Source organism: Gallinula chloropus (assembly GCF_964237585.1).
Source record: "Gallinula chloropus genome assembly, chromosome: 1".
Lineage (NCBI taxonomy): Eukaryota > Metazoa > Chordata > Aves > Gruiformes > Rallidae > Gallinula > Gallinula chloropus.
The window spans coordinates 67,554,041-67,564,323 of record NC_140085.1 but is presented as its reverse complement, the minus strand read 5'-3'; positions in this window follow the sequence as shown (position 1 = coordinate 67,564,323).

Sequence of the window (10,283 nt, the reverse complement as noted above, 5' to 3'; positions counted from 1 at the left end):
TCCTAGGCAAGACAGATCAAGTTCCTCAGCTTTGTTTGGCCTGGGCTCAGGGTTGGAATAAAAATCCCAAACTGAGTAGATACCCAATGTTCAGTATCTGCTCAGTGAAACCTTGAGTTTCAAAAGCTACAAGTCAGGCCACAAAGAGAGGCAAAACCTGAGACTAGCTTAGAATTTGAAGAGTCTTTCAAGGTCATATGTATCTGAATTAATTTTCCTATGGTTTCTGACCCTTTAATTCATAAAAGTTTCATCCATTCTAGCAGTACACCTCATTTCTTTACCTGAACAGAAGTTTATAATTACACTTTGTGTGGTGTCAGACCGAAATTAAATTTGTTCAGAAATATACAAGATCGAAAAGAGCTATCTAAAACTGGAAGTGCTGGACACAAATTTGCATGGGAAACTGAGGAATACTTTGTAACAAAGAAAGAAAATGAATCAAAGATGCAGCAAGTTTTTGAGAGTAATTTCTTCAGGAAATAGGATTTTCAGGCACACAGTCCACATGCATGTCAGTGCAGGCATCTACATGCTCCATCATGCTTTCCAATTGCTTCTGGACCAGTTCCAGTTTAATCTGATACATGGTTAAATGTTTCAATGCTAAGAAAAGTGCTTTTTCAGGACACTCACTGAGAAAATAGACTCTATAATGCGTGAAGATTTTAAAAAGGACAGTTTCCATTCTTTCCTTCAGTTTATGCCTTTAAACTGTGGGGAAAGGCATTTACATTGTCCTGAGCCAGAGTCATGCTAACTGTAATTAACACTAGAAGTCAATATTAAAATGCATAAAAAAGCACATTTTCTTTTATGCACAAAATACTAATGGGAAAGAAACAAAAATAATAAGTCAAAACCAAAACCAAGCAAACAAAAAACCCCCACAAAAAACCCAGACCAAAAACCAAATAAAAAATTTTAAACTCCAAAATTCTTAATGAATCATCAACACATCAGTTTGCAGAATCACCTCTGAAGTTTAAAACCCCCTTTATTAATGTGCTATTTGTTTTTTCTGTTTCTTAATGAACTATGAAGAGCATGTGTAGATGATACTCACCATTCATTCATTCTTGCAATGTATTCTGTTTGGTCTATATAACTTCTGTGGTACTTACACCACAATATCATTCAGTCTTATGCAAGCCAAAAGAATTTTCTTTTGCGAAATATGATCAATAGATGATGTCAGAAAATGTTAATAGTCCAAGATCATTTCAGTTACAGTAAATGGGCATGTCAGAACTTTCATTACCTTGTTGCCTGAGTAGCCAGAAAAACAGACACTTTGTATGTCATTTCATGACATGCTAGTCAGATAAAAATTGTCAATGTTTTCAACCTAATAAAATTCATCACAACCCTCAAAGCTCTATTTTTCCATTTTTACATAATTAGATTTGCATATATATATACTTTGCATTTATATGTATATATTTTCCCATTTTATACACTAGCAACAGAAAAGTAAACCTCACATCATCTTCAGCAACTAGAAATGACTTTTTACATTCTCACAAAATTCTCACAGAATTCTCCTTTTTAATGTATCTGAGAGTTCCAGGAATAATTATGTGGAAAAGAGAATAGGGTAAAGAACTAAAGGTTTAAGAGACAGATAAGCAGCCCACTTGATAAAATTCATCTTAAAAGATGTTCCTCTAGACATTGGTTGCCAATGCCAGTAGCTAAAATATTTAACAAGTAGCTCAGTGCTTCCATGGAAGTTGGTGTGGTTAATGATTAAAAAACCCTCATTAGGAAGTTAAAAACTCAACTGTTATGTCTGCACAGCAGGGTAAAATATGCAATCATACATAGTCTTGAACCAACCAATAATTTACAGATGAAATTGTTTGTTGCATTAACCTTACTCAAGGCAGCAGAACTGGAATTGTAACAAGAGTTCACGAGGGATGAATGATAATGGATACCCAGTAAACAGAGGTGTCACCGGAGCTGCAGTCCGCCTTTCATTAAACCACACATAAGCAAGCCTCACTTATGTTTGTCAAGCTAATACTCCATTTTCCACTAGACCTGGTTGTAAAAACTTTGCCAGACGTGTTGGTTTGGTGGGGCTTCATTAAACAAAAACATCTGGCCTGAAATTATACTGAAAGACCTTTGGTCATTTTTTGCCTTTTTGGGAGGAAGTGGAATGAAGGGGGAGAAAAACAGACAAGAATGCCCAGAAATTGAAAATGCCTTATTTTGAACTAACTTTTTTTGAATAGTTTTTTTGTTTATGTTAATTTTAGAGTGAAATATTTTTAATGAATAACAATGTTTTTTAAAAAAATTATGTTCTTTCACAGAAAATCTTTAAATACGAAGCTTGCAATTATTCTTTTTGCCATTTTTACCTTGCAATGCTCCCCTAAAGTTTTTTAAAGTGAGGAATAACCATTTTCTGCCCATCACCAGTTGTGTCAAAGACATCTACTATTGATTAGAAGCAGCCCAAATATTTCACAGAGGGCAGCCAGTTTCCTTCGTCTTGTCTGCTACATCTCTCTGACAGTGTTTCTTGTTTTCACTGTTGTTGAATATTGTTTTCTATTTTTCTCCATATATATTCTTCCTATTGGTTTCTCAAAAACATAATTGGTATTAACTAGGATTTAATTCAAAGCCTACAGAGAGGACTCTCAACTGAAAGCATCCCTTCATTAAGCAATAAGGTCCCAAAATTAAAGCGTTGAGAGCCTGAGAAAGCTTAGAAACATGGATTTCAATCTATTCCAGCACATTGTTGCGAGGCACTAGAACAGATTTCCCGGAGCAGCTGTGGATGGGGCTTTGGGCAACCTGGTCTAGTGGAGGGTGTCCATGTCCATGGCAGAGGGTTGGGATTAGATGATTTTTAAGGTCCCTCCAAAGCCAAACCAGTCTGTGATTCTATAAAGTAATTAAAAAGTGACCAGAGTGGTCTACTTTCAGCTCCATCTTGCCTTGTTTGCTTTTGTGCTTAGTGGAGTCTCATAACCCAAGACTGTAACTAGAAGGGCCATACCCCATACCTTATGGCACCCACAGCTGTTTAATTTAAAGAGATGCTTTGTCACAGATGCCTGTGTACTCAGCTAACTTCCTTCCCCCTTCCATTCTCTCCAGTTTTTCTCATTCCTCCCGTGAACAGTTGTAGTTCATCCTGTCCTGACCCACTCACCTTGAGCAGCAGCACAGTAACAACATACACTCCTACGTATTGATGGTTCCCAGTGAAATGTGTTATACTCATCTTCACAGTATTATGGCAAGATTTGTACAAATGCAATCTGGCATATTTGCACCAGCAAGATGTTGTGAAGGATTCTTCCCTTACAGTGAAAAACATTGGCTTACATTTCTGGTAGGTTTAAAACTCTGGACAGTTTCACATGTTCCTTGAAATACATAGCGTCAGGCTTTGGGAAACACCCCATCTGTGGAGGCTTCAAGCAGCCAGCTACTTTTAGAGTTTCTATGTAGGAAGGAAGCAGAAGACCAACCTGAGAAAGACAACTTTTAATCCCACTTGTTCATCTTGTTTCAAAGAAAAGAGTGGAAGGATTCCTCTGTGAAGGACCAATAGAGAATAGAAGGTGAATGATGGTTTGTGCCCTGCATCTCAGAGCACTATTAACTGCCTGCCTGGAGTATTAAGTGAACAGTGGTGGAACTGGTAGGACACTATCTCTTGAGGCCTGGATGGTGGTATGCTGTGGACACTGGAAGACAAAGGCAGATTATGAATGTTGACTGCTTCTTTTCTTCATGACATACATATCATGCTGGGTAGCCAAACAAGCCACTTCTGTGCTTCACCCCTGTGCAACACCTTCTCTCTTTAAGACATATTAATCTCAACTCCCTTCTGTTCACCTTACACACCCTCTAGCTAATGTATCGAGGTCTTGAGAAAAAGCATGACAGTCACACCTCAAGGTCTCAGTATTACAGAGCTGGGATAACAAAGGGGAAGCTGCTGAGTAGGACATCTGCTTTCAAAGATGCATGCTACAAGGATGAAAGCTGTAAAACATGTCAAACCAAGAATGTTCTCTTCAAATCCATCATAACAAATCAAAGCTTCTGGCTTTCAGAATAATTTCAGTTCAGTATTTCCTGATCAGCTGAGGGAAAGGAAGAAACTGTTACTGTTCAGTTACCTCCCAGTCCCTTTTGCTCTTTGCAGCCTCCCACAAGAGCAAATAACTGATTAAGTTTATAAAGCCATTGCAACCCTTTGCCACACAATTGCCAGATGACAGTAGCTTGAGTTTCTCACAGCAGGGCTGGGCCGTGCCAGGCCCCTCTCAGAAAGTCTCCCAGCCAATTTGCAGTGTCTGAATCACAGCTGCTAACAACCATATGGCTTATCAGGAAAGCTACCCTGATCTTTTATGTGGATCAGTCTCTTTCCAAGGCAAATAGTTTTATTTGGTGACTCATTTTTTTTCCCCCTAGATAATAAAGTTTTTTCATATTTATCCACAGTCCTTACTGTATGTGAACGTAAACTTATTTGACTGCAAAGCATCAGGGAACCACCAAATAACAAAGCTAAAAGTTTACTTTTTATACAACACTGCCAGACAAATAATGGTAATGAAAACTCATATTGCCCTCACTTCCTTAAACTTCTACCTGCAGTTGCCAGCACAAGATAAATGAACTAGGATGACTCTTGTTTCCTTGTTCTAGAAAGCCCTGCCTTCCTTTGTACTCCCTTCACAGGCTTTAGAGACCATCCAAAACATACTATTGTTTTAGAAGAACAGTGTCAAATTAACGTGATTACATGTTCACCTATACACACAAGCAGAATCCATCATGCACACAGTTTCAGTGCAGATTTAAGGTTTATAAAGAAGGTATTGTGAAGTGAGGCAGAACAGCAACTAACAGCACATTTGACAATTCATCCCTCCAGGGCAGAGACATAAGCTGACTGACTCAGTGCAGCGCAAGATCTTGCAACCAGGCAGCTACCCCGGAACTCACACACTGAAATTTCTTATCTTTGCTTATCCCACAGCAGCAAGTGTTCATCATCTTGTTCTCAGGGCTTTTTCCCTGCTAGCCCAAAGGCATACTTTTAATTGGGGGGTGTTAACCACAGACATTTAATAAACAGCGATTACTTGAGTTTTAATCTGCCCTAAAAGGAACTCGCACCTACAGGGAGAAAAATCAACTCTCATAATGCTTTTCTAAGTTATAACCACAATCATTTTTTTCCCTCCTAAAGAGCAACGAGCCCTGTCACAGCGTGACATAGGTAACAAACTGTGAATCTAATTAAGTGTGTAATTATACAGCAGATTGCAGCACAGTGTGCTATTACTTAAATCAACTGACTTGCACGCCAGAAGCCCGGTGGTCCCAGAAACATGGCACTTGGCGTAGACTGAGCTGAACACATTAGGGACCATTTCCAGTGGGGGTGAAGAATGAGCCAGGCTCAGTTCATCCAGACACCTGCATGCCCCCAACAGAAAAAGACCGCAGACACACGGAAATTCAAAGGCTAAAGGAGACACGGAGGCACACTCAGGCAACTCCGTGGTGTGACAGGCATCCATATCTGTCTCAGTCTTTTTTTGGCTGTCGGTGTAGAGCTCTGATCCTGCATCTCTTTCCCTTGAATTGTGGTGAATTGATAATACCTTTTCAAAGTTGCCCGTTTGAGATGAGTATTTCCCCTTCATTAAACAACACGTAGCAGTTTTGGGATGTGTGCTGTTACCCCATGCAGTTCCTAGATCCGAATGCTGAAACTTGCATAAATAACACTTATGGTGAGAATTTCTGCTAAATAATTCACACCAAACCAACCTACATTTGCAAATCTCACTGCAACAGGAATACAATGGCATTCAATGCAAACGACTATCACAATACTGAATTCAGAGCTCGGTGCATCCACCTCAGCAGGGCTCAAGCAAACATGTTTTTGCTTCAAAGCTGCTGCCATTGTTACTGTTGCTTGGGGCACTCCAGCGAGAGGTGATACATTTCTGGGGATGTTTGCAGGCAAACACATGCACTGTAGGGGTACCATTTTGCCTTGTCTGGGAGGGGAGCTTGGGAGCACTGGGGACTGTAAGTAAATTAATGATAAACAGATGGAAAAATACACTTTGAAGTGGCAGTGAGTCTTCCAAAAATCAGCAAAAGCAGCTGAAATCTAACCTGCAGTTACAAACAAAAGCAGCTGAAATCTAACCTGCTGTTACAAACACGACTGCAATGACAACTTCTGAGTGGATAGAACTTACTGAACTTGGGGAAATATAAAGCAACTGCTGAAATCACATTTGCTACGGGGTGTTGAGCTGAATGCTGCAGCGTGTTAGTGCGTGGTTTCAAGCATGAATCTTTATGCAAAGCCTCAGCGCCATACTTTCCAGGCAGGAGGGACAAGAAATGACCCTGGTCTACCCTGTGTGACTGATGGACCCTCTATCTCATAGGCAGTCTTCAGGCTTGCATGGGTTACTGAGGGATTCTGGGTGGCTGACTGTGAGCAGCTCTACCTTTGGTCTTCTCAGTGCTGGCAATAAATTGTCAAACTGGCAGATGTCCTCACCTCACCTCTCAGTAGAAGGGAAAACGCCAGTCTGCTGAAGATTTAAAAAAAAAAAAGTGCATTCATAGGTTACAGAGCAGAAAATAAAATCAAACCCACACTGTGCTGGAAGATGTGAGCAGAAAAACAGGTATATAGCAACTTAAATAGGGTGAATAAAATGCAGGAATGTCAAATAAAACCAGAGAACAAAGTGAGCTATTTATGTCTTGTGTGGGAATGGAAAAACTATGCTGAGACAGGGAAACGCATAGTGGCAAACAGGTTAAACTACTAGTAAATCATCTAACTTTCCTATATCTAACAACCTAGTCTTGCTTTTCATGTAAGGCACATAACATTTAAATCATTTGGTTAAAGGTTGCCCACCGATCCTGACTGGATTGCTCTCAATGCAAGCAGAGCACTATAACCCACTGATAACACATTCAACAGGGCAAATTTCACAAAGGGAGGTGGGGAGGGAAATGAAGTAAATTTAGGTGGAAAAAGTCAGGCAAAAAGGGGTGAATGAAAGCAGTGTGGGTTTTCATTATCTTATTGATTATCACAGTTCCACCATGCGTGATTTGATAAGAAGTAAACAAATCCCTAGATGACAGATCGTTCTGTCCTCTGATTTAGTTTCCCCTTAAAAAGACTGACACCTAGTAGCCCTTAATATAGTTCCTGTCTCCAGACTTGGACATGTCTCCACTCGGCCAGGCACTGAAAATAAACCCCAACCTCTTTAGCTCTTAAAATTCTTCCTCCCGAGGTGAATTCATGTTACACATGCAGTAAAGCCCAGCCTGCTTGAGCACAAAGCTGAGGAGGAAGCTTTATCCCTAGGGACTCCCTGCACAGCAGTATGTACCTTGATCACTCCACTTACTCTTGCTCTGAATTGAGCTGTCCCATTCCTCTGCACACCCATCAGGATCTCCTGCCTGTTACGTTGTTATTCGTTTCCTGCTTTCAGCACACTGTACTGCAGTTCTCTCATTGCATTCTGCAGGAGCCAAGGTCATCTTCTGCTGACAGGCCAGGAAGAGGTCCTGTGCCACAAGCTGTAGCTGCCTTCTTGTGATACACCAAGGCAGTAGAGTCTTACCTCTACTGGCAACTTGCTGAGGAACATCGATTGCTCCATCATGCATCAGTTCCTTCACCACACAGTGAATTTTCAAGTTCGAAAGTATTACCAGTGAGAACAATGTGTTACTACTGTAGCACGTACAACATTGAGTTGCTATTTATGTCTCATCAAGCCCAACCAGAAAGCACTAGTCTGAAAATTGAGTTCTTTCCTCATTACTAAATTAGCCAAAAAAGTAACATCTACAGAGAGGCTTCAGGAAATTAAAAAGCACTCATACTTGAGATAAATAAAAATATTTGAAGCATTTTGTTTCAGTGTTGACCTCGATGTATAAATAGAATCCAGAGATTACAAACCAGAAAACCTAGATATTCTGGAACGTTTTGACATTTCCCAATCTCTAATCTCAAAACACAGTTGTTCAAATGTCCATTACTTTCTACTGAAGTGGCAAATTAAGATGGAATTGTTATGTAAATACTTTTTATTCATCATTACCAGTAGGTCAGATTATAATTTCAGTACTACTGGAAAAATTCCCAGTTATTCATTGTGCTTACCAAAATGCTAGCAAAAAGAACACTGTTGAAGATACAGAAAACCACCACAGCACGTATTCCTCTATCTGCAATGTATTTGGTTTTGACCTGGGAAAAAGGGATAAAAGTGGATTTTAGAACTATAAATCAAAACCTTTTAAAAAGTGGCATTTTTAAGAATCAGTGTCTAGAAAGGAAAAATGCAGACCTGCTCTGGTTTTACATGGTGGGGTTTTGGTGGAGGAGGGGAGGCGGCAGAGATGGTTTCTGCATGAAGCAGACAGAAGCTCTCTGCAGACCCAACACCAGTGGGCTCAAGGCTGGAGTCATTGCTGACCAAGGCCAAGCCCATCAGCAACAGTCACAGCACCTCTGGGAATCACATTTAGGAGAAAAAAACTCACAAGCAGCTGCTTTTTGCCACCAGAGAAGGGAGTGGGAAGATGTAAGAAACTTTTAAGACACAAAGGCCAGTGAAGAAGCAAGGGGTAGGAGGCGCTGCAGGCAGTGGAAAGATGTTCCTTCAGCCCATGGAGAAGGTCATTGGAGTGGATGTCCCCACTGTAGCCCATGGAAAACGACAGGAAGCAGAGATCCTGTCTACAGCCCACGGAGGACCCCATGCTGGAGCAGCTGGAGAGACCTGAAGGATGTTTTGACCCCATGGGAAGTTTGTGTTGGAGCAAGCTCTTGGCAGCAAAACCTGCAGCCCGTGGAGAGACCAACCCGTGCCAGAGCAGGTTTGCTGGGGGAACTTGTAACTGTGTGGGGGACCAGGCTGGAGCAGTCTGGGCCTGAAGGTCGGCACCCCATGGAAGGGAGCCACTCTGGGCCAGTTGGTGAGGAGCTGAAGCCTCGTGGGCAAGGACTCATGTTGGAGAAGTTGGTGGAGGACTGTATCCTGTGGGTGGGACGTCTCAACGCAGCAGGGGAAGTGTGTGAAGAATGCACTCCCCCCACTAAGAAGGAAAACAACTTGTGAGGAACTGACTGAAACCCCCATTCCCCCACTCCCTGCCCCTTCCAAAAGGGACCAAAATCATGACTAAAGTGAAGTCTTCTAAGAAGGGAGGGGTGGGGGGAAGTGCTTTAAGATCTGGTCACATTTCTCATTACCCAACTCTGGTGTCACTGGGTGTGCAGGGCAGTGTCACAAATTAGAGAGTTTTCTTTCTGTTATTCTGTGCTGAGTCTGTTGTGCCCATGACACTGATTGTGGGATGATCTCTCCCTGTCCTTGTCTTGACTCCTGAACCTCTCAATATATTATTTTCTCCCCGTCCAGTTGAAATGGGGAGTGATAGAGCAACTTTGGTGGGTATCTGACCTCCAGCCAGGGTCAAAGCTCCACAAGATGCTAAGGACCAAGCACCGTGCTTTAAGAAGGGCTTGTCTAATTCCAGTCCTGAACATCAGGGCTAGATTGCTCACAACAAGTTTACAAAGAAATTAGAAAGAGAAAGGATAAAAAGCATATTGGATTATATTCAAACAAATCCTGAATACACTTTCCATTCAGATAAAATACTTGGCACATTTTGATAACAAAATTACTTCAGGGTGAAACTCTATATAGTTTCAATGAGTTTATTTTATAGGTGTGCTCTTTAACAAATAAACGTTAGATCCTTGGAGTAGTTACTCTAAGAAGTAAGATTGACAGTTCCATCTAACACCATTTCTACTAGAACTCATGTTGTTTCTACTAGAAGTTGCCTCCCATTAGCAATTCATGCCATATTTTACTGTTTCTTTACAGACTTATGCTATTGCATTGGCCTTGCATTAGTTTGTGGAAACCACTGAGCTGAATCCCTTTGTTTCCAAGGGGACTTGTCCATGCCATCAGCTGTCTAGCACAAAGCTGCCTCAACACAAGGAAACTTAAAACAGACTTACCATGGCACACTGTTGAATCTAATAAACTTTACTGAAAAACTGAATCGTGTCCATGAAAATTACAGGGACAGAAGAACAAGGATGTATTTTATTTCACCCACCATCATGGGCACACCTTGACAAGAAGTTTTGCACTATTTATATGACACAAGCTCAAACAATGGTCCAGTTCAGATTG